The sequence below is a fragment of the Panthera onca genome, chromosome A3 (assembly GCF_046562875.1).
Source record: "Panthera onca isolate mPanOnc1 chromosome A3, mPanOnc1 haplotype 2, whole genome shotgun sequence".
Taxonomy (NCBI): domain Eukaryota; kingdom Metazoa; phylum Chordata; class Mammalia; order Carnivora; family Felidae; genus Panthera; species Panthera onca.
Genome location: NC_138341.1, coordinates 84,568,508 through 84,593,788, shown reverse-complemented (window position 1 = coordinate 84,593,788; position 25,281 = coordinate 84,568,508). Strand labels below are relative to the sequence as shown.

Below are 25,281 nucleotides of genomic sequence, written 5' to 3'. Positions count from 1 at the left end.
TGTGGTTTTGATTTGTATTTCCTTGATGAGGAGTGATGTTGAGCATCTTTTCACGTGCCTGTTGGCCATCCGGATGTCTTCTTTAGAGAAGTGTCTATTCATGTTTTCTGCCCATTTCTTCACTGGGTTATTTGTTTTTCGCACTGGGTGTTGTATGGAAACCAATTTGACAATAAATTTCATATATTGAAAAAATAATGATAAATAAATAAATTAATTAAAAAAAAAAAAAGAAAAAAAAAAGAACCCAGCTTGGACACAGTGGGTGCTTAATAAAAGTGCCTGTCAAATGTATAAACCCTCCACTTCTGGCACCGATTTTCAAACTTAAGTGCATGGCTTCATGTTTATTCCTTCTGCATTTTACCTTTTGGGCCTCACCTTCTCAGTGGTGTTTATTGTTACTTTGTTGGAAGATATAGCCAGAAAAAAGTCACACCAAAACAAAACCGTGCATCGATAAGAGTGCAGTGACACAGCTTGCTTGTACAAAAATTACTCATGTTAGCAAGTGAGGTGCGGTAGAATCCACAAGAGTAATAAAGGCCCAATAACAAATGAAGATACTACTTATTATGATTTGTTCGCATTTTACAAATGAGCAAACTGAGGCTCAGACATGCTTACTGATTAAGGACAGCACAGAGACTTAATGGCAGAGCTAAGCCTACTACACATTATATGGTGGAAATAAACGAGGTTCTTGAGATGCAGTGATAAAGAGAAAATGCTAGGTGAGGAAACCGTAGAGAGCGGGCATCAGGAGTTGTATGTTATAGTGAACACACTAGAAAATAGAGAGAATTTCAGGGCACGGAACCATAGTAACTAAGAATGGCAAGGCTCAAGCATCGATGGAGACGGAGACATTCGAGGGTGACCAGATGTATAGCACAGAGCCATTTTTCTTATGTGGCTTATAATTCCTTCTTCCGCAGAAGTCAGCAATTGGCCCGTGTATCTCAACAGCCTACAGTTTAACTCACTGTGTCTGAAATCCTTATTGCCATCCTTGTTCACCTCCAAATTCAGAAGGACAAGGCCTGAAAATAATTGTTTACCGATGTAATCGCTTTACGCTGTTTCTTGCAGAGGTATTTAGCGTACTTGACATGATAGAAACTTCTGACTTTTCAATGAGACAGAATATGGCAAGATAAAGGTTTCACTAAGGATGCAAAACTACACATTATCCAAAAGTTTCTAAGTTAAGATAACACAAGGAATGTAAAGAACCTTCAAAAGTGTAGGTGAAGAAACCTTTGAGGTTTATGTCACAATTGGGCATGTGGTGGGTTTTCCCAGGCATACATGAGCCACAGTGTGTTATAAAATTTACACAAACTCTGAAGGCTTTTGCCTCCGTAATGTGGTTTCTTTCCTTTTTATTTTTTTAAATTTTTTAAAATTAAATTTTTTTTTTTTTTTTTTAGAGAAAGAGAGTGAGAGCAGTGCAGGAGGGGGCAGAGAAGAGAGAATCTCGAGCAGGCTCTACGCTTAGCACAGAGCCCAATGCAGGGCTCGATCCCATGACCCTGAGATCATGACCTGAGCTCAAGAGTTGGACGCTCACTGACTGAGCCACCCACCCAGGTGCCCCCCTAATGTGGTTTCTAAGTGTTATCAATTAATAAAATGTATGCCATGGCAAACATTTGGTAAACATTTACTATAATTACTGAATTGTACTTACCTCAACGTTTTGATTTCTTTTTTCTTTCAACTTCTGAAAAAGCATGTTATGGATTGCCGTGGAAGCTGGCCACCACACAGATGTCGAAGTGTGACTTTGGGATGTTTGCAGGTTGTGAATATGTGGAATTCGGATCTTGAATGCGAGTTTAACACTGCAACCTTACACAGTTGGAGAAATTTTGCGATAGCAACAATTTCACATTTGCATAAACAGCTTTATTATAGTCGGAGTAATATATAGAAAGAACACAAATTACTCTGACCAGAGTGAAACCTATAAAGCAATCACATTTGAATGAGGATTTTACTTAAAATCATAGACTCATCAACTTTAAAGTGCTTTTATCTTTCACAAGAGACAAATTTAGCCTGTTATGAATAAAATCCCTTAATATCTGCATTTTTCTGGCTGGCATATGTGTATTGCCTCAATGGAACTTTAAAATAAGACCGCACACACCAAAAAAGTAAAAAAGAGGCAGAGAACCAAAACATTTGACAAGAAAATTCTATTTTTCATTCTAAATAGTAAAATAATGGAATTTAAAGTGTTTATTTTAATTGAACTTTAAGCCCATAATCCCTTTGCATACTTGATTTCACTCTGAGGGTTTGGAGGGTACAGAAACAGCTAGAATCTTTTGAAATGTATCCTTCTCTTACCTTCTGTTGGTGTTGGCACCATTTTTCACTCTTGGTTTGGGTGGCGCAATTTTACAAGTATTTTGTTAAAATATTCAGGGAATTGGGTAGCTACGTTCCGCATGTCACAAATTACCAGGTGTTCTCCTTGATTAATCAGAATACTTGATAATACCTTTTTAAGCCTAAGGTTGAAGACAATTTGTATGTCACCATCAAAGTATGATATTCATTTGAAGAATTAGGTCAGTTAATTTAGCATTTTGGATAAATGTTGGATTAATTATTTGGCTCCTAGGAAATTTCACTCAGGCATGTCTTAGTTGCCTACAGTTTGAAAATAAAAAGCAATTGAACTGAGAAATACAAACATAGTATTGCGTGATATTGCTATTTTTATTGTAACTCTAAAGTCGGTTTTATATAGCAAAACTCCGAACTTGAATGGAGGAAACCTTTATAGTTTTTAATACGTTTTAACTCAACTGGTTATTAACTCTGCCTCTTAAAAATATTAATTTGTAAATTTGAAGGGAACGAGACAAAATTGGGTAATCATTCGAAAACCGGCAAAACCATTTGAAATGAAAGCACTCATCTACAGAATTTCATTTTCCCAGTCTCATTCAAATTGATGTTAACTTGTCAAAGCCATTTTAATTTTTATATATTTTCCTCACTCTTAAAACACTGAATGGTGCTTTGGTTCCTTAAATTCAGAAGTGGAGTGCTAAATTCAGGAGACGGAGCTGCGGAAACGTGAAGGTGTTTGTATTGTTCTCCTGACAAGTCAGTGGCTTGTGCAGATGTAAAGGGGGGAAAAATCGTGTTTCCAAATTGGAGATCTTTTAAGGGAAGGGCTGAGCAAAGACGAAGGGAATTCTGCTAATGCTTCTCCAAATATCAGCTGCAGATTGGAGTACAGCTCAGCTGATTTTCATCTTTATGGTAAATTAGAAAACGGAAATCGAGTAGCAGATTCTAGCTGGGTGGTCACTTCTTCGCACATTTGGATTTTTACTCACAACCCTGTGAAATAAATACAGATATGGCCCCCATTTTACAGATGGATTGATGGAAGAAGAGAGCGGTTGTGCGACCTGTCAGAGCTTGTACAGCTAGCAATTTGAACCCGGGCAGCCTGCCTCTAGAGCGCACAATATGTTCTCTTGCCTTCCTGTAGCTGAAATCAGTATGACTGCATATTGCTTTGAGCTCCGAGCAAAGGGTGTGACAAGAGATTTTGAATATCAATAATTTATTCAGAAAAAATTTGTTTTGATGTTTATTTATTTTTTGAGAGAGAGATAGACTCGAGCAGGGGAGGGTCAGAGAGAGGCAGACACAGAATCCGAAGCAGGCTCCAGGCTCTGAGCTGTCAGCGCAGAGCCCGACGCGGGGCTCCAACTCACGGACTGTGAGATCATGACCTGAGCCGAAGTCGGACGCTTAACGGACTGAGCCACCCAGGCGCCCCCAAATGTCATTAGTTTCTTGAAAATGACTTGACAACAAAAACAAGCGAAGAGAAGGAATTTGAAATCACGTGGGATCCCGTTAGGAAGCGATGAAGATGACAGAGCTTTTGGAATATGGAATTCGAGGTGTGTCCAAGAAGTATGGATGTATCCGCACACAAACACACATTTGCTGACCCCTCAGCTTTTCTTAGAAGAACAGTATCCAGGAATCGGCCAATCCTTCTTGCTTCTCATCTTGGGGCATGCTACATAGAATTGCACAGTCAAGGGCAGCTCACCAGCCAACCCAAATGTCATCTCTGCAAGTGTCTGCTCGTGTGTGCGTGTGTATTATGACTTTCTTTCCCCTTCAAATTGCTGCCGGTCTTTTTTTCTTTCTCTGCATATAGTGTCTTAATATGTGTAGCATTTTCCCCCTCTGGCAGCTGGTATAGGGCTATTCTCATAACTTTTTTAGTTGCACTGGAGGCTGACTGCTCAGATCGGTGGAGGGACTCCCAAGGGATTCCAAGTAAATTTTCTCATAGCAAGTAGCCTGTGTTTAACGCAGATGCTCTCAAATGTACTCTTCAGAATTTGCCATTTTTTTCCTCTCTCTCTCTTTCTCCCTTTCTGTGGCACATATTAGGACTACTCACCAAGTGTTTCCAGTTGGCTGCCTCCTGGATACACTGTAGGACTGCATTCTCTGACTTCCTGTGACTCTGTGGGGTCATGTGACTGAGTCTAGCCAATGAGGTGCAGCATAGGTTGGTGGTCCAACACCCTCTAGAACGCTGTGGCTCCACAAATGCAAGCCACATACGCAATTTTAAATGTTCCTGTAGCAGCATTAAAAAAAAGTAAGAGAAACAGGTGAAGTGAAGTTTCACAAGCGATTTGCTTTAACCTAAGACACTCAAAACAGATTCAGCATGTACTCGACATAGATTTATTGAGATATTTTTGCAATTTTTTGTTATTTCTACAAAGTCTTTGAGCTTTGGTGTGTATTTTAGACTTAGAACCGTCTCAATTCACATGGGCGCCATTTCACGTTCCCAAAGCTGCCTGTGGCTGGCTGGTGGCTGTCGTAGTGGAACTCTTTCCCTCCGCCACGGTGACGGGCCATGCTTCTCATGGTGGCTGCTTTACTCCGAATCAGGCACTGAGGACTTGCAGAGCACAGCCCGCACTTGCCCCGAGAGGAACCTGAAATCCAAGTGTGGATTAAACCTTTGTTGTTATAGACCAATATTTGCAATATTGCAGCCTAAATAGCCCGTCCTGCCAATTCTTCCTTCTTTCCTCAAAATAGGGTCACACCCTTAAATTTTTCCTCACCTCCTTTTGTATCTAGATATCTCTCTACTTAGTATGCATTCGTAGCCCCCACGGCATCTTAGAATGCGTTTTATGCGCGGACCCAGTTTATTGAACCGGCTGTCCCACTGCTGTGTATTTAGAGTTATTTGCAATTATGCACTGTAACCAGCAACGCTGTCCTCGTCATCCTTCCGGTTAAGACTTAGGGGACAATCATGAGTTTTTTTTGTTTTTTTTTTTTTAACACAAAGTCCTCGAAGTCAAGTAGCCAGGGTAGAGAGCACGGCACTTTTTATAGCGTTTAATAATTGCTTGTGGTTATTTCCCCGGGAAGTATTAGCGGGTTCTCTACTGCCCGCAGTATGGCACAGAGTATTTTAACTTTACTTTCTTATTGTGGTTAAACACTCCTCTGTGAGTTGGAGAACTGTATTTATTATTTTGCTAATTGCTTGTTCATATCAATTCTCCTTTTTTCCTGTGTTGTTCATTTTTTTTTATTGATCTGTAATTCTTCTGCCTGTATGCACGCTATTAACCTTTTGTTACCATAAATACTCCCTTTGTTCCTTCCTTGTTTTTCTCCACATTTGAGAGTTTATAAAAATAGAAAAATATGACTTTAGGTGCTTTTTTGATTTATTTTTTATTTTTATTTTTTAGTGCGTTTTAAAACATAATTGCCTTGAAATCCGGTAAATGTTGTTCTTTAGAAGCAAACGAAATAAAGCATTACTGAACATTTAGTTAATCATTACATGTCTGCCAGCCTCTTGAAAAGCCACCTATAAAACCCTCCTTGATCACAGAACAAGACACATGTAATAAATAGTAAACCTCTGAGTTGTGTCTACGTAAATAAATCCCCTCTCCACGTTGTGTATCTAAGTTGTGTAACGTCTAATATTTCTACGACTTTAGATGAACCGTCCTAAGCACATCCTTTGGTTTGTTAACACCCAAATCACTTTTGCCAAAATTTATATGAAAAAAAAGAGAGTTGAATCTCCTTTCCCACTTTTCCCATTTTGGTCCAGTGACTCATCACGAATTCTTCCTAAAGGATTCCTCTTGGTTATAATCTGCTCGGTGGTCCCTGTTATCGTTCTGTGATTGCAACACCCTCGTGTTGTTCCCGGAAAAGTGTGCTGTGAACTACAAGCTCATATGCTATTTCTCAGCCCTTGTATGTCATTCTTAACACACACAAGACGATTTGCATTCATTTGTAATCATTGTTCTTTGCAAAATACTGGTAAGAGGGTTATTATAATAACCACCATTTTGCCCAGAGGGAAACTGAGACCCAGAAAGGTTAAGTGACTTACCCAAAGGCATACTGTGAATTGAAGGCAGAGCCAGGATTATAGGCGAGGATCCTTAGAGGTTGTCTGTTGTTCAGAACGCTCAGCAACAGGGGCTCTTGGCTGTGTTTCCTTTCTTCCACGTGTCACGTTTTATTATTCCTTCACCAGATGAACAATTCTTTACGAACACATGACATGCTTATAATACAGGGTTGGAATAATAATCTCTCTTATTCCATTTGGTCTTTCTCTTTTTACATGTATTATTTCAGGAACCTGGAGGTAGGTGGGAAATGGAGAAATCATTCAAGATTTTTCCATGCAACAACCGAATGGAATTGTTGAAGAATCCAGAAGTTCAGCTTATCCCCTCCAGTTTATTTTCCATTCAACCTTTTTTTTTTTTTTTCACCACTCCAGGTAAGAGCAACACTATAAAAGTTTCAAAAACAGCACACCGTTAGTGGACAAAGATTTTTCAGCTTCAGGTCTCATGGAATAGAACTCTTTGCAATGTCCTGCTAAAGTGTAGGTTTAGTACTGTTTTCAACACAAGATTCTGGGAACAGGTAGGGGATTCTTCACTTGGGTGTGCTTCTGAGAATCAGTATTGTATTCATAAAGAACAGTGGGCTGTAACTTAGAAATGACCATCTTCCACTCCCCCAGAGCCAGCTGTCTATCTCAAAGAAAATTTGTATATTAAAAAAAAAAAAAAAAAAAAAAAAAAGAAAATAAAATTTGTGTTTGTCTTATTTGGAATACTGTTTGGGACTGGTTTTTCCACAGTTGGAAAGATAATGCTTCTGGCTTCTCTTTCTAGATAAATTATGAGAAAATGTGATTTTAAAAGGCATCTTTGGAAAGCACCTGAAGAATGTAAACAAAATTGTTATCCAACTTAATTTAGGCCCCTAATTTAGAACATACATTTTGGTTTTTGCCTCCAAATGGTTTTTCAGTAACTCTCTGCCCCAAGAAGTTATCAATTATTAGCCACCCTCAGGAAGCAAGCCATGTATTCCAGGGTAATCCGATTAAGAGGGAAACTCAATCCGATTTACCTTAGAAGTAAGTTTTCCTTTTCAAACTTTCAGGAATAACACTTAAATACATATTTATCTAATTCTGTGGTTCTGTATGAAGAATGTCGGGTCACAGTGCTTCCTGAAGAGGCTACTCGAACCTACCCTTCCTTTCTCCTTCTTCCACAGTGCTCCTCCTGTATCAGGAAAAATTAGGTAAGAGGAAAAACTCACCCCCTTTTAGGCAAGTTTAGGCTTTAGGTTTCAGAGAATAATAAAGCAGAGTATCAGTCAATCGAACCAAAGGTGGCTTTTATACAAAAGTGTAACTACCTTCTCTCTTGCTGTCACCCCATCTCCTCTCTGCCTTTCTAGCCACCACCTCCAGTTTGGGGTGGCCACACCCCCTCTCGACTCATGGAGGCAGGGAGGCTGAGAGATGCTGTTCCCAGTGGGGTTCCTGGATTCTGGGGTGCGGGGTGGGGGGTTGGGGGTGGGGCAGGTGGCTCAGATAACACTCCTGCTTCTCCTCTGCCATTTCTAGTCTCTGAGAGGGGTGCCTGCAGCTGTGTGCAGGGGAGGCTCTGACACTGGGCCTCACTCACCCTGCCCTGGGGCAGCAGCAACCCATAGGTCCTGGCTCAAGGGAGACTTGGGATTGCAGTTTTTGCACACTCATTATTTTATCTATCATTGATCTATCATCTATCTATCTATCTATCTATCTATCTAGCAGCATAGCTTGGGCCTTGCACAATCCCTTCTGGGATGTGAGTTAGACTTTTAAAGAAGGAAGATGGGGGCTGTGGCAGGCAGGGTTGGAGGGGGGGACGGTGGGGCCACGAAGTGCTGGGCCAGATGCCTTCTCACTCAGGATACAGTTAAAGTACAAGTCATTGCCTGCCGGGTCCTCAACTGACCCTTGGTCTCCCAAAGGGTCATAGTCTCATCTTCAAAAAGAAGGAAGAAAAAGAGGGAAACCTCGAAAAGCACAGCGCGTGCAAACACAACTTCAGAGGTAAATAGTTAGGGTACCATGTCTAGCAATCGTGGGTTTAATTGAAATTTTTGAGTTTGGGGATGTCATGATTGGTGCAGGATTTTGGCAGCCCAAGGCCCACAAAAGACCGAAACTCCTGAATCATCCCATTAAAACCAGATATCTGGCCACATTTGTTGATGTTAGTTTGGCAAACATTTTTTTTTTTTAAATTCATGTTTTCAAGTTAAAAGCTCACTTAATCCTAATATAAGCTTCCCCATCCTTCTGTTTTTTCTCTATCTGTTCCCTGGAGAGATTAAAAAGAAAAAAACCCCATACTGACGCTAAATAAAAACCAGAAAGAGCATCCTTATGCCATTTATTTCTCTGAGATTGAACAGAAGTTATTTTTTTTTTCTTAGAAAACTTTTGATTAAAAAAAAACCACTTCAAAAGGTACTTTGCATTATATGTATATCTTCCGTGAAAAAAAAAAAAAAAAGAGCCCACATCTAGTGATTTTCTTATCTTGTCCTCATCTGGTAAGATCTGTGCTAAAATATCTTTCAAAAAAGAAAGAAAAAACCAAAAAGGAAAAAAAAGAAAGAAAGCCCTTTGTGAGCAGCAGAAATGTCTTCTTCAGTGTGGGCCATTCCTTTCTCTGGGATGGAGGGGGGAAGGGGGCTTTCTGGGCCAGGCCGGCCCCGCGACCTTCGGACTCCGGGGCCCCCGTGGGCCCCCCGACTTCAGCGCCCACCCCATTCATTCTGCTCGACCTGGGAGCCCGGGTTCAGCGCCCCCCCGCCGGAGTTCACCCTTGGACCCCGCTATTGTCCTTCTCGTCTGACCTCTGCTACTCTAAGTTCCAACAAGGTGATCTGGAAAAAACACCACTGGCTCCCTGGCGGGCTCCCGGACTCGTCTTTTCGCGCTGCCGGCGGCGGCTCTTTCCTCCCGGGGACCACCAAGCGCTCAGCTTTGCACGGCCAATTTATGGCGCTGTCAGGGGCTCGGGCGCCGCGCCCATTGTGCGGGGCGCCGGGCCTGACCCCGCCGGCAGCTCCGGGGAGCCCGATTGTTCCCTCATTAGGGCGGCCGGGAGCGGCGGAAAGGCTGGCGGCCCTTTCCCACAATCGGCGACAATGTGCGGCCGCAGACGTGTCACTTTCGCAGGCGAGGAGAAATGGAGAGGATGTGCCTCGGAGTGGGCTCCGGGAACGAGGCATTCCCACGCCGGGGCGGGGGATCCCACACCCCCAGGCCCCCCAACCCCCTCACGGCGGTTGGGTGGGGGGCGGTCAAATGCCCGTAGGAAGTGTGCTGGGGGAAGCGGCGAGAAAGCCTTCCAAAGAACTAAATCAAGAGTTACAAAGAACCAAAAGACAGTCGGTGAACCTGGGCACAGTGGGTCTTTGTGCACAGGGGCAAGGATTGCCCAGATGTAAACAGAAGGCTGAACCCTGCCCCGCCGGGGGGGGGGGGGGGGGGCGGGGGGCTGGGCCGGTGGCCACGGGGAGGAAGGCAGAAGCGGGGCCGCGCAGTGAACCAGTCGCTAGGAGATGAGGTCTTCTTGCAAATGCTTCTTTTATAACGAGGAGACGTCCGCTGGTGTGCAGCAAACCCCTTTGCAGCCTCGCTTCTAGACCCATTGCTTTTTCCTCTGCAGTGGTGTTTGTCCCGAACGTGTGTGTGTTGCCGCTGCTGTGTCCCAGTGAAAGAGTCTCCCAGAGAGGTGAGGGAGCCTCAACTCCAGACGGTCACACTCTCACTTTTCCTTCTGGCCCTGGCCGGGAAAGTGAGGAACCGAGCCCACACAAGCCTTCCCTCCCTCCCCCCCCCCCCCCCCCCCCCGCCCGCCTGCCCGAAAATAAAGAGCCCAGCTTCAGAGAAACCGGGCAAAGGCTCAAGGGGAAGGGACAAAAAGAACCATCTCTGTCCTCCCCTCTTAGATGTATACAAAAGGCTATGCTCAGATTCTTAGGTCTGTGAAATGCTATTTGAGCTGAAACACAATACCCGCCTCACAGGGCCGGCACGAAAAGCTATTTCAGGCAGCCATAACTTAGGGTGATTCTCTTTAGTTTATAAACATCATTAACTCATCTTATGAGATGATGCAAAAAACTGTTTCACGGCTCTCTCTTGCACGTTTCACAAACGTGGGTCCTGGAGCTGCAGCCTTGACTCTGCCTCAGGACGTCATGGAGTTTCTTAGCAGGTGATTCCAAACCGCGCCCCCGAGGGAACCTGAGTGTAAACTCTGTGCACAGAGTTTTTCACTTCAAAACTCTCCTCCGGCACAGTGCCTTCCAACTGCAACTCTGTTTACGTCTTTAGCAGCACACAGAACTGAAAAGAAAGTTTACATTCCAAGAGGCTATTTGTATAAAATACGTATTTAAAGACACCGATTGTTGTATTTCAACTACATTTAAAAATTCTAAGTCCTCCAGAATTTTAAATTACTCTCGTGGTGGAACCACAGATCTTTGCCTGATTGCAAAATCAGGGGAGTGAAACTTTTTTTTTAAAAAAAGACGGAGTCTCATCTCTGAAGTGCATCTCGTTCTATGGTTTTGTCTAAACGACCAGACGAAAAGGGCTCTAAGGCTCTTGTTGTTAGTATTATAACAAGAACTGGGTGGGGGTGTTATCACAAGGCAAGTTGGGTAGTTTATAGAATTCATTGCGAAGATTAATTTGGTTGTGACAGTTTTTCTTTTCTTTTCTTTTCTTTTTTTTAGCAGATGGCTCTCTGTTCACTGTTAAGCTTAAAATCAAATGTGTAAAGTTTTTCTTTAAAAAAAATAGTGGTCTTAATTTGAGGCGCATGGTATGTATTCTTGTAGTTTGTGATGGTTGGTTTTGGGTGATGGGGGGGTGTTTCTTTTGAATTTCTAGTTTTCTCTAAATCTGTGAAATTTCACTGTTCTTGGAGTTCTGAGCTAGTAAATCTGCACTTGATCTGGGCCCAAACATATTTTGATTGTAAATAAAAAGTCTTCTTTTATGAGGATGTTCACTTCACAGCTTGAGCGGTGTAATTTTTATACAGGTCTCAGCAATCAATAAAAAAGCCACAGGAGGAATGATTTATCTTGTTGGTTACAGAGACTGTCACCGAGAGAAATTGTAAAAGATCAATTTACACAACCTGGTGAGAGAATGTTATTGATATAACACGGTTGATCAGTTTCTGGTTGTCTATGCACAGGCCCCGCGGAGGGAGTATCCCCCGCGATAGGCCCACTGGCCAAGGTCTTAATAGACTCGGCGCTCCATGAAATGGACCCAGAACCAATGGCAGCGGAGATGAAGGTGGCCGGACCGTGCGGGGCTCAGCAGCCGGGGGTGGGGGTGGGGGGGGAACCAGGCATTGGCTGCGCTCCCATTACTTGGTTCCTTCTCCGTCTCTGTCTCTATCTCTGTCTCTCTTTTTAATTTTTTCCCTCCTACTGTGAGAACTGTTCACTTGGAGACTCCCTGTCTTAATTACAAAGAGCCCTTTTAGCCATAGGTCACAGGACTTGGCTCTCTTGACAGGAAATAAGGAAACAAGCTACCTTCCTGGAAAAAAAAAATTTCAAACTTCCAATTCTCAAATGAGTTAAATGAAGCTTGTCAACGGTTGGGAGTTGAGACTTTGACAGTTGGCTAATTGCAGTTGGTACATTAACTATGTTTTAACCGGAGCTGTTGGGGATGGAAGTAAATAAAAAAATAAAACCCAGGCACTTCCAACCGGAGGCACGACGTTGCCTCAACGAAACACAGAATGTAAAAGAACTTAATCTCAGTCTTTCTGGCTGTAAGTATGACTATACGAAGTGGGGTCCAGGCCTTTAACATTTCAATTACATAGATTTACAAGCGGTAACACTTTTAAAACTGACACTGAAAGCAACTTTCAAACTGAGGAAGGTCCTTCTCTGTTTTGAGCCTACCTTCAAAGATTCCTCTGCCTGTATGGTTTTATATGAAATGTACTATGGAAAATCCGCCAAGTAAATATCTGGTTCCACGTCTCTGTACACTGGTCTCAAACAGAGAACATTTGCCGATGAAGATAAATCTTAGTGGAGCTGGTTTATTTTCCGATTTGCAGTTCTTTAACAGTATTACTGGAGACGGACTATCAGTTACACTGAAATAAAGAACAGCAACCATGAACCCTCACTCCAGCAGTTTCCTTATTGACAGACTATTATAATAAGCCCAGCAGAAAAGAAGCAACCAGATTTCGGAGAAGAGCACCGTGTTCTTGTGTATTTAATGTATCATTTGCACTCATATGTAATGTCAGAATGATAATTATAATGTGACCGGAGTCACAGGAGTATGAAAGAGTGAAAAGGCCGAGAAGACAAACTAATACATTTTTTCCAAGCTTACATTTTAGCTATAGTTTTAGTAATATTCTCTCATGCTCTTTTGTTTTCTAACAGATCCCACAGTTTTTTTTTTAAATATTTATATACACGTATGTGTGTATGGGTACCTACATGCTTAGATACACACATGTATATTTATTTGAGTATCTGAAGTCTGTCTTTGTTTTTTTCATGTTTTTGCAATGCACATGACACCCACTCACCCACCCATACACACCCTTTTCACTTGGAAAATGGATGAATCTCATGCGTTCGGAACACCTACTGAAAAGGTAACGATCAGCTAGTTCTATGCATGCTGTTAGATCAACTTTTAATCGCTGAATGTCCAATTAGTATTTATTTGCTTTTGTTTATAGAAGAATGAGTACATGTGATTTTGCTTTCATATTCCTGTATATTAAAAGTCCCTAACAGCTCTCCTTGTCTTTTCGTTAGCTAAAATTCGTGCCCCTCCACGCCCCCCGCCCCCAGTCTCTTACCACATTCATTATCAAACAAACAAAAGACTGCTCACAAAAATCTGCCTTCCCTTCCTTTCCCCACTAAGCTCTTTCACAGCATGTAGATAGTCCTATCTCAACATCAGTGATGCCTGTAATCTGGCATCAGACAACTTTGCTGCCTCTTTCCTCTTCAGGGCTGTAAATGAATCAGCGCTCATATTACGTAGCTGGTAATGGTGCACCAACCCTACCGCGGGAGCTATGCTCCCATCCAGATCAGAAAAATAGCTCCTCGGCATCTTCACATCTGGAGAGGACATGCTTGCTCACATCTTCAGCCCAGGTCTTTTGTTTTTCTTTCGTTTTGTTTTCATGCAGTTTCTGTTCCTGCCAAGCTCCTGATGGCCGCAGGCCCCACCAAGGTCTGGTACTGACTGTTCTCTGCCCTGGCCCTCCTCCTACTTTCACCCTTCTAACCAGATCAACCCCTCCCCGGCAGGATCCCACAGATCCAAGTTAAAATGCAATTTCCTGCTTTTGATAAGTAGACACCATCCAGCCAGAACAAAACAGAACACTCTGATACAATTGTCTCACGGCCAAGGGGGGAGGCGACTCCCACCCTTCAAGTCTCCCCTCATTTAAGCCAAGCAGGAAATGCAATTTCTGATCTTTATTCCCGCATTTTTCACCAGGCTCTCCAGACACATATTGACAGGGTCTGCACATGCAAATCATTCAGGAAGCTGGGGCCAAGGTCTCCGTCGTGATTTGGACATGAATGGATATTTTCCATCTTGGGTAGGCAAAGAATCAGAAGAACCCTAGGTCAACAGCTCGAAAATGTATTTTCGTACCAGACATGGTTGCCTACCAGAGTATGCCTTACGTTGAGAGGGTGTCAGACTACCTAGAAACATGGCCTGACTTTTGCCAAATGACTTTCTCTGGGACCCATCCGGCTGCATTCTCTCTCCTGAAGACTCTCAGTTCTTACTCAATAATTTTTAATATTATTTGCTCCCCCAGTGTTTCTTGGAGTACCTAAAGGACATATAGTTATGAACAGTTTCCTAGTACAAACAGTAGGACAAGTGGAAGGGAACTAAGTAATTAATCAACCAACATATTTTTTCTACATGCAGAGCACTTTGGGCATTCCCAAAGGCGTCAGAGAAGAATGTTAAGACTGACTCTTATCTGAATGAGCCTATCAACTGTTTGGCAAGAGACCGTCCTCGATGACAAAGAGTAAACATGAAATCAGATCGAACTGACTACATGTTTTCCAGGGGAACGTGACATCAATAAAGTTCAGGTTTATGAGGAAAGCTTTCCGAGATAGAAAGGATTTTGTCTGAAGAGGGAAGAATAGAGAGGATTAGAGGTGACGGAAGAACACGAGCGATGGTGTGGAGGCAGGAGTGAGTCCAGCGTGGTCTGGAGTCCGTATTACGATGGAGACCATTAGACAGAGCCCATGTTATCTACTGGGGAGTGATGGTAAGCAGGTTGGCAAGCCAGGAAGCCAGGTTATGAAGAGTCCTGACAGATATGTCAGACATTTAATAAACATCCAATAACGAAGTAAATGAGCTCAGATTCGAGGTAGTGTAATGTTAACTCAGCGAGTGCTTCCGTGTAGTTGCATGACTTAACGAAAGGGAGCCTTTCAAGATATTGCTTAGGTATTGGTGGCGTTGATGTCGACTGGTGTGTGTGTTGGGGGGTGGGGGAGGAGACAATTGAAGGATCACCTGCAGTTAGCCAGGGGAGAGGTGATGAGACTCTGAACCTGAACCAGAATGTCTGGTGGGGTGCCGGGGGGGGGGGGAAGAGAAAGGGATGGTTTTGGAAACGTCAGAGAGAAACCAGCCTGCAGTTCCTAGGCAGTCAGTACAGAATTGATGACAGCATAATGTCATTGGACTAATATTGAAGGTAATGAATAAGTCCAAGATGGCACCACCAGATGGGGTGACTAGGATCATGGTCGTACCACTGGCAGTAATAGCCTTCCTGATCTGTTTAGGGAAGAAATACATAGTCTGGGGCATGTATGGGGAATAAATTATAGCCATTTCAAATAAAACACCCAATGGGAGGGAGGTTAAATGAGACATTGGTGAAGAGTAGGTCCACATGTACAGTCATTAAGATTGTCTATGACTCGATAAATCCAACAAACCATGAATGTAGGCTTTATCTATGTGCGTCTAATGTGGGTTTGAAGAAGAATGAGACTTTTTCGTGAATTGAGAACAGACGAAAAAGTCCCTTTCATTACATACTCTGCAGGTTACAGTAGAATAGAAATAGCATACAAATATAATGCGCGTCGTTTAAAAGAAGTCAAATAGAATCTTTTTATACTGAACCATGCTCTCTTATTGTAGTTTTGAAAGTAAAGAACTCATTCTATTCAAGTTTAGCTTTTTTTTTTTTTTTTTATAAAACATAAAGATGTGTGCAAAGAGAAACACGAAAAATGCAACCTGTCTTCCCGCTAAACGAAGTGCCATATAATGGAAGCTCTCCACACCGAACTCATGTTTCACAACCAGGAGTTTGTGAACACAGAAAAAAAAATCTTTTGAGGAAAAAGGAGTTGTTGAGTGAGTGATTGATGTAATAAAAGCAGGACTCAGGGTCAAATGATTAGGCAACAAATTTCAAGCATGTAACTGGGCACCAGGGTACTCATCAAAGGCTGGCTTGTTTAGGAGAAGCTATGAAGATTTTTCTCAAAGGTACTACCTTTCATCTGATCTTTGCCAGAATTACCTACAAAAGATAGAAAAAAAATAAATTATTTATGTAGCAAGCATTCGAATGACAATGGATTTAACTGTTAATAGTATTATGGCTTCAATTATGAAATTATTTTCTGATCCCATAAAGATATTTTAATTTTAATTCAAATTGACCCCACGCAAGATAGACAGAAGTGATGTTGGTTGAGCATAACTGAGATATCTGAACAAACTAGTTACAACATTTCACTTTGAAATGCTTTCAAAAACAAATGCATCGAGTCAGAAGTGCCAGGTCCCTCTCTTCCAGAAGGTTTGATCTGGCCCTGGGCAACAAAACTTTAAATCATTTGTGAGTTAATACTAAGGAAACTTGGGTTCTGTTAGGTTTGCTCTACTGGACATAGATATGGGAATGAAGAGAAAAAGAAAGGGAAACATATTGGTGACAAATGCTTAGGGCTCATTGAAAATTCTAGGACACCACAGATGAGTACATTCAACCTGCTGAAATTAATTGGAAGAACTTTCCTATGACTAAACCTACAGCTCTTAGAATGCTAAGTGTAGGAAAACCAGGTCACGTGAATATCCTAAAAATCTTTGTAATCGAACTCAATTTATGTGACACCAAAGAACACTGATGTCTTAGAAGAGAAACAAATACATTTGATTCATCAGTTTAATCGAATCAACTCCTCATGCATAATAAGAGTTTTTCGTAAATTGAAAACAGACAAAAAAGTCCCAAACAGGTGGAGGACTGATTAGAACCCAACCCTGTGGACTTGTAGAGACATCTTTGGAGTCAAGAAGAAGACGAGAAGCCCTCTTGCATGGCTAGGTCCAGACAAGGCAACATGACAGATATAACAGAAAAGGGAATATAAAACAGAAGAGTAAGCAGCAAAAATATTAACTAGGGTTTCTTATTTTGGGTATTTTAAAAAATTTATATTTATTTTGAGAGAGAGAGAGAGAGAGTGAGTCTGCCTGGGAGGGGCAGACAGAGAGGGAGAGAGAGTCCCAAGCAGGCTCCGGGCTACCTGATGAGGGGCTTGAACCCACGAACGGTGAAATCAATACCTGAAGTGAAACCAAGAGTTGGATGCTTAACTGACTGAGCCATCCCGGTGCCCTGGGCAGGCTTTTTTTGTTTATCGGCTTGAGCAGAAAGATCTGTTCACGTTTGATTTCTTGATTTTTACCATGAGATTTCCGTAAGTGGTGGCTCCTTTGTTTTTTTTGTTTCTTAACCATGATAAAACATACACAGCAAAATTTACCATTTTAAGCATTTTTTAAAAAACATGTTGATTTCTTGGGGTACCTGAGTGGCTCAGTCTGTTGAACGTCGGACTTTGGCTCAGGTCACGATCTCTCGGTTCATAAGTTCGAGCCCCACATCTGGCTAGGTGCTGTCACCCTGTTGGCGCAAAGCCTGCTTTGGATCCTCTGTCCCCCTCTCTCTGCCTCTGCCCTGCTTATGTGCTCCCCCAAATAGACAAATATTAAAAAATGTTTATTTGCTTATTTTTGAGAGAGAGCGAGCACAGGGGAGGAGCAGAGAGAGGGAGAGAGAGAATTCCAAGAAGGCTCTATGTTGTCAATGCAGAGCCGGATATGGGGCTTGATCTCGCAAACCATGAGATCACGACCTGAGCCGGTATCAAAGAGTCGGACATTTAACTTATTGAGCTACTCAGGCACCCCACATTTTAGGTGTTTTTAAGTGTATGGTACACAGTGTTGTATAACCATCACCACCATCCACGTCTAGAACCAGTTCATCTCCCCAAACTGAAACTCCGTCCCTAGTCCCTATCAAGCATTAAGCCCCCAAGCCCTTTTGCCTCAGCGCCTGGTAACCACGATACTCCCTTCTGCTTCTGTGAATTTGACCCCTCTAGGCACCTCACATAAGCAGGACCATACACTGTTTGTCCTTTTGCGTTTGATTTATGTCACTTAACATAATTTCGTCACGTCAGCCTGCCTTCAAGGTTCGTTCGTGTTGCAGCTGTGCGTCAGAATGCCCGTGTTTTTTGAGGCTGAATGATATTCCACTGTATGTATATGCCACAGGTTGTTTTCCCATTCATCTGTTGACAGTGGGGTTGTTTTCACCTTTTGGCTCTTGTCCATAATGTGAATATGAACATCAGTGTGCAAACATCTGTTCGAGTCTTTGCTTTCAAATCTTTGGAGCATATAGGGGTGCCTGGGTGGCTCAGTCGGTTGGGCGTCCGACTTCAGCTCAGGTCACGATCTCGCAGTCCGTGAGTTCAAGCCCCGCGTTGGGCTCTGGGCTGATGGCTCAGAGTCTGGAGCCTGCTTCCAATTCTGTGTCTCCATCTCTCTCTGCCCCTCCCCTGTTCATGCTCTGTCTCTCTCTGTCTCAAAAATAAATAAACGTTAAAAAAAATTTTTTTTTTTTTTAATCTTTGGAGCATATATACCCAGAAGTAGAATGGCTGAATTTTATGGGAATTCTGTTTACTTTTTTTTTGAGGAAATGCCAGCGTTTTCCACAGTGGCCGCAACCTTTTACATTGCACAAATGTACGGATTTCTCCACATCCTCGCCAGCATTTATTTTCTGACTTTCTAGTTTTGTTTTTGTTTTTGTTTTTGTTTTTGTTAAATAATCACTATCCTAATCAGTGTGGGCCCTGGCCCTTTATCACTGTTTACTTTTAGCCAGTTGGTTCCTAAAGATCAAGATCTAAATATACGTATGCCAAGGAAGCACACACCCCAGATGATAAAGACAAAGCACACTTCTTTTTTTTCTGAGAGAATGGGATGCAATCAGGCAGCCATTATGTCCTCACATGCATGGAGGAAGGGGCTGATGGGCAGGGTTGTCTGTTCCCTTGAAGGCACTGATCCACCAGAGTCTTAGGGTGTTCCGGATTTAGAGCCTCTTGGAGCAGCTCTTTTAAATCCAGGGAAATGAGGCTATTTATCTCTGTGGATGGTGGTCTGGTACTTGCTGGGCTCTCTTTCCTCAGACTCACCCTGAGATATGTACCTACCTTGATTTCTTCAGCTATTTCTCTTCCCTCCTCTCAGACCTCCCGCCTCTTCATACTCATTGAGAAATGAGAAAGTTACTTTTCAAAAAATATTTTTTTTAATGTTTATTTATTTCTGACAGAGAGAGAGAGAGAGAGAGAGAGAGCGTGAGCTGGGAAGGGGCCTAGAGAGAGAGGGAGACACAGAATCCGAAGCAGACTCCAGGCTCTGAGCTCTCAGCACAGAGCCTGGCGTGGGGCTCGAACTCACGAACCGTGAGATCATGACCTGAGCCGAAGTCGGACCCTTAACAGACTGAGCCATCCAGGTGTCCCGACAGTTACCACTTATTTATGCATATTTTTTCCTTGAGTCGTTCCATATTGATTCCTGGTATTCCTTCAGTCAGCTGGCTTCTAAGTCACGCTGAGGGATGAGTTCTTTGTCAAAGGCCAGTGGATTTCACCACATCAAGATAGGAAACCTCTTTCCATCTTTGGAGGGTCCCCATCGGTATCTTTATTCAGACACTTTGAGAATCCAGCCACCCAGACTAGCACAGTGCCTGGTACATGTGGAATTAAATAAGTCGTCTAGAAGAGGGGGATGCTGGCCTGTGAGGTAATTGAGGGGAGGCGGAGGGAGGGGATAGAGTCTGAGGGAGACGGAACTTGAAGAAATAAAGAAATGTGGGATGGGGGGTCTCCGGCAGGAGAGCTCTAAAAACACAGAAACAAAATCTTTTATTTTTCCCAGCAGGCGGTGGGTGGCTAGGGAGGGACTTATAAAACACCACGGCTTGCTTCTGATGTTGGAGTCAGCGTAAGGTTTTCCAGCTACGAACACTTTCAATCATCTATTGGGCAAAAAAGGGCAAATCTGTTTCCTAAAGAACATAATAAAGATCATATACAATCCTTTGGCTTCACAAGCCCACGGTGTAATAAAATAATGTCCAAATGTCATCGAGGCTGTGCTTGGGTTGGAGAAGCAATTTCAATGCGCCTTCTTAAAAGGTAGCATTTATAAAGAACTCGTAAAGATCCACTTCCTTGAGCTATGGAATTTGAGCACATCTTACGTCAATAGAGGTGAATGTTTTACTTTCATTTCTTCATTAGAGAGGAGGGCTGTGCTTTTAAGTATGTATTAATGATATTGACAATAATGTCATAAAAGGTAAATCCTTTGCATGCCTTGCACAGTTTATTCAACATGGAAAGCCAAGTCAGAGAGCGTTTGCTAAGGTATGCTGGATCACAAAAGAGAAATAGCCAATAAAATTATTTGTTAAATAAGTGTATTTGAAGAAAAAAGGTTTCAGTTTGAAATCACTTTTTTAAAAAAAAATTGTTTTAACGTTTATGTATTTTTGAGAGATAGAGAGACAGAGTGTGAGTGGGGGAGGGGCAGGGAGAGAAGGAGACACAGAATCCGAAGCTGGCTCCAGGCTCTGAGCTATCAGCACAGAGCCCGACGCAGGACTCGAACTCACTAACCATGAGCGAGATCATGACCTGAGCCGAAGCCGGACGCTTAACTGACTGAGCCACCCAGGCGCCCCTAGAAATCACTTTAAAGTAGTCTCTTGCGGGGCGCCTGGGTGGCATGGTCGGATGGGCATCCAACTCTTGATTTGGGCTCAGGTCATGACCTCAGGGCCATGGGATCCAGCCCCGCTTCAGCCTCCACGCTGAGTGTGGAGACTACTTAAAATTCTCTCTCTCTTTCTGCCCCTCTCCTCTGCTCTGTATCTTAAAAACAACAACAGCAACACACACACGCAAAATAGTTTCTTATTATTTTCCCTACACAACAGAATTGCTCTAAATATGGCTGATAAGAGACACAGCGCCCATCTAAAAAGGAATGTCTTACATTAATAGGAAGTGCTGATTATCTTTTCCTTTATTTTAACAGCACAAACATTTAAACCTCCTTTCCAAAGAAAAAAGAGAGAGACTGAGTTTGGGGGTGGGAGGTAGCCAGAAGGGGCTGCCGAAAAAACGATCTTTCACTTCCAATAGGTCTTAATGTTTAAAATCTCTGAAGTTTTCTTGTGTGTTATGAAAAGCTACAAATTTATCTTTTTCCATTTTCCCAAAGGAGGTTGACCCAAATCCAACAGCAGCAGTTGAAAAATTTCTCTAGGCTTTATCAAATGGCCCCTACAGAGCCCAGCTTAAAATTAAAAGCTCCCCCTACCAGAGGGAATATATGTGACTTTAATAACTGAAATGTGTTTTTACTTTCTATTACAGAGGTCAAAAGGTTTCTAAACAAACCAAATTTATCAATTATTTAGAGCTGATTTCTTCTGAAGTGGTATTTCTAAGATATTATTTGGTGGATAAATTCAATGTTCTAGAGCCAACTGCAGCGTTTTATTCATAACAAATTTCCACTAAACTGAATTTGCTGGGGCAACTTAATTTCCACTATCGTGTTTGCACTGTAGAAATATCAACTGAAGTGTTACAGTGCCTAACTAGTGGGCTTTTCAAAGAAAAATTCCATATAAGCATGCTTATTCAGCACCCCTCCCCCGGCTTTCTGTTTATTGCTTAAGAAATGAACTGCCTTTTTCTATCTACTGGGATTAAAAAAAAATTTTTTTTTCAGCTCCTGAAACATTCTTCAAAACCACAGAGATACCTCTAAAGTTAAAAACAATATCTTAAACTACATTGTCATCCTAGCCGCCGAAGAAAATGAGATTGTTGTCAAGGTTTTGGTTAAGGAGATTTATTTTTAAACGAAGGAGTCCTAGGCTGGCATGCCCACAAACACACACATGCGTGTGTGTATGTGGAGTAGGTCAGGGTCTCTTCCCCAAAATTCTTCTGGAATCTTGATGGACTACTTGGTTAGGGCTCTATGTTAGAGAATTCAGTAACAGTTTATAGAGCAACTGCTCTTGATTCTTAACACAGTGCATAGCCCATGTAAATATTATGTTTATTATATACTAACTAAACATATATTGGGTTTCTGCCTAAAGTCTACCACTTGGTGTATGCAGAAAACATTATAGAACAGTTCATAAATTCATCTGAAGCTGTGTTAAATGAAAGCAGCCGTCCAGAAGCTGAAATTTTTTCATCTTTAAAATAGCAGGGCTTCCCAGCTCGAAAGCAGGAGGTTTATTTATGCTGGTGAATGCAACACACCAAAGGAATCAAGGAGCACGCGCTGCACGTTCGGTTTTAACGAAAGCAAATTTCGTTAAGGCAAAAGACCCGGTTATACTTCCCTTGTCGATACGGGCTTTTATTTTACTGTTACCATTGTTATTATTTTCGTAAATTCAGAAAAAAAGAGGGGGGGAGGAGAGCTTTTCCGTCTCTGATACCTCGTAGCCTGTTCAAGACGGAAATAACAGCGGTTAGGTTTTCCAGACAGCCACTGATAAATGAAAATAAAGGTGGAAAAAAAGAAATGGGGCAAGCAAGGCAAGCCCAGTCCACCTCTCAGGGAACTGGATGGCTGGGGGGTTGGTCAGAGGTTAGACCTCTTTCTTTTCTTTTTTTTTTTTTTTTTTTAAATTTTTTTTTTTTTTAACGTTTATTTATTTTTGAGACAGAGAGAGACACAGCATGAACGGGGGAGGGGCAGAGAGAGAGAGAGAGAGGGAGACACAGAATCGGAAGCAAGCTCCAGGCTCTGAGCCATCAGCCCAGAGCTTGACGCGGGGCTCGAACTCGCGGACCACGAGATCATGACCTGAGCTGAAGTCGGACGCTTAACCGACTGAGCCACTCAGGCGCCCCTCCTTCCTTTTTTAAAAAAAAATTTTTTTTAACATTTATTTATTTTTGAGACAGAGAGAGACAGAGCATGAATGGGGGGGGGGGCGGCAGAGAGAGAGGGAGACACAGAATTGGAAGCAGGCTCCAGGCTCTGAGCCATCAGCCCAGAGTCCGACGCGGGGCTCGAACTCATGGACCGCGAGATCGTGACCTGAGCTGAAGTGGGACACTTAACCGACTGAGCCACCCAGGCGCCCCAGACCTCTTTCCTTTCTGAACGGCTGGCTGGCATCCAACCACAGCCTGAAAAGACCCCCGAAGGCTAATTTCCACCCCCGCGTGGGCATGGTCTGTGGAGGTGAGTTGGTAGTCTCAAGTCGAACACCAGGAGGGATGGAACTGGTACCGACGTGAAGACCCACTGAGGGGTTTTGAACTCTCACGTGTGCACTGCGTTCCTGGAACTGCTTCATGGTAAGTTTGGCTGAATTAAACACCAAGCATAACATCTAGGATTTTAACCGGGTCACGGAGTTAACAATTTTAACCCTGCAGGAATAGAAGACCAGCGTTCTAGGTCACGGCTGCCATTTTTTATCACCACTTCCAAGTGCTTATTAAAGTGCCTTTGACTGTAAGCAAAGCTTGGAAACTAACGCTGCACAAAAAAAGGTCTTGGTAACAACCTTTGTGGGGTTCTAGGGCTGGGGATGCTGTTATCAAAGCAATCAACCAACATTTTTTTTGTTTGTTTGTTTTTTGCTCCACGAAAGCACCTAGAATAGTGGGTGAAATATATAGTATGTGCTCAACGAACATCTGATTTGTTGTCTTCAGACACCAATCATTTGTTTGAACAGTGGTTTTCAACCTGGATTTTCAACTTGGATCCTTCCAGTGCTGCTTCTTTATGAGGTTATAGTGACGGGGTTTATAAAGATATCTACACTGCAACTCAGAAAGTCTAGAATTTTTACTTCCTTCACTGATGACCTTCCCATACATCATTTGAATGCTTTGGTTAGAATAAAATTTGTCCTGAAAACTGTAGACTTCAGGTCCCCAATGAGATAATTAGTGAGTGAAGCACGCACCTTCTCAAACCCAGAAGGAGTGGCCAAGGGCTGGATCCTGATAGTCTTAAAATATCAAGTGACCTTGGCTCCCTTCTTTCCCCAATCTGAGGGTTTGCGGTGCCTATCCTATCCAGATGTTTGATTTCGAGATATGCATGAAGACCCTGAATGTAGTAATTTTTTAGAAATCCTAAACTGTCCTCGCGCCCGTGGCTGATAATTCCACGCATGCTATGGATCGCATCAGTGCCCTGGAGATCTCAATAGAAGGACAAGATGTCTGATCTGCCTTTTTTTGCTGCAAAGCGGAAAACCTACACCGCAAACAAGGACAAGTAGGGACAGAGGACCCACCTCGTCTCCCGAAATGGCCAGTAAGGCTCTCCTGCACAGCGTGTGACTGGAAGAGAAGCAGAAGGGGAGATTGCGGCTGCCCCGTGTGATTCTGTCCTAGTCCCCCTCCGAGGTCTGGGCCGGGGAAGGGTGGACCGGAAGTAGTTCTGAATATTGTTACCTGCTCAGACAGTAGCATCTTTGGGAGTTTCTTGTGAACAATTGTACCTCTGATGTAAATCCTGGTGTCTTCCTGCTTCCAGACCCTGTGCTCCTCCTTCAGAATCATTTCATCCTCTGGCAGCAAGCTCAAACAGAAGTAGACCCTGAAAACTGGAGGTTTTCCTACACTCTCGCCCGTTTGTCCCACTTAGTTCTCATTTTCAACCTCGATTCTAGGCAAGGAGAGGATGTAGCCCGTAAGGCTTTGGCTAAACCATGTCATGTTCTAGGCTGGAAGACCACGAAGCTGCCTACGATCAGTTTTGTAAGGAACGTGACAGTAATGGGACATGGCACTATGCGAAGACAAAATTGAGATATCAGCTTTTAGAAAATGACGCTAATTATTTTTATGATTACTGTTAATGTAATTTTCCACTCAGAAGGACAGTTTTCCTAAGTACAGGGGAAAAAAGTCAATAATTTGTGGCCAATTGGGCTTTAAAAATCATCTTTCGTTGTCTAATCAATAAATAATTGGCCAATTAGTATACTTGTATCCCAGCATGAATGACACACACTTCTTTTGCGCCCCCCACCCCGCCCCCACGCAAGCCTACCGTCAGGACAAATATATTGTCACACCAGTGTATATAAAGAGGTTCACGGAAACATACAGAACCTGTGAATGTGTAAGGCTTTGACAGGACAGCTTCTGACAACGTGAATTCCTAGTTCCTATTTTTGTTCCCAGACCCAGTTTACCCATCTAGGCTCCAATATTTATAACAGGGAACGATCCTACCTTGAATGTAGGTCTTATGCCTAATTCCTACTGGCTTGAAAAGTGGCTCAGTGAGTGTTTCAGTGTATTTGGATTCAATTTTCTATTGATAAATATTTTACCCCGTTGTCA

The 25,281-nt window shown here is 42.7% G+C and overlaps 1 long non-coding RNA gene across 1 annotated transcript; it reads right to left on the bottom strand.

Moving 5' to 3' along the window:
- Nucleotides 1-4,795: 4,795 nt before the first annotated feature.
- LOC144615811 (uncharacterized) lies at nucleotides 4,796-9,464 on the bottom strand. Its single transcript, XR_013554423.1, has 3 exons — nucleotides 9,286-9,464; nucleotides 6,452-6,706; nucleotides 4,796-5,009 (listed from the first exon to the last, which is right to left on the bottom strand). It is a non-coding gene; the product is annotated as an uncharacterized LOC144615811 (long non-coding RNA).
- Nucleotides 9,465-25,281: the final 15,817 nt, after the last annotated feature.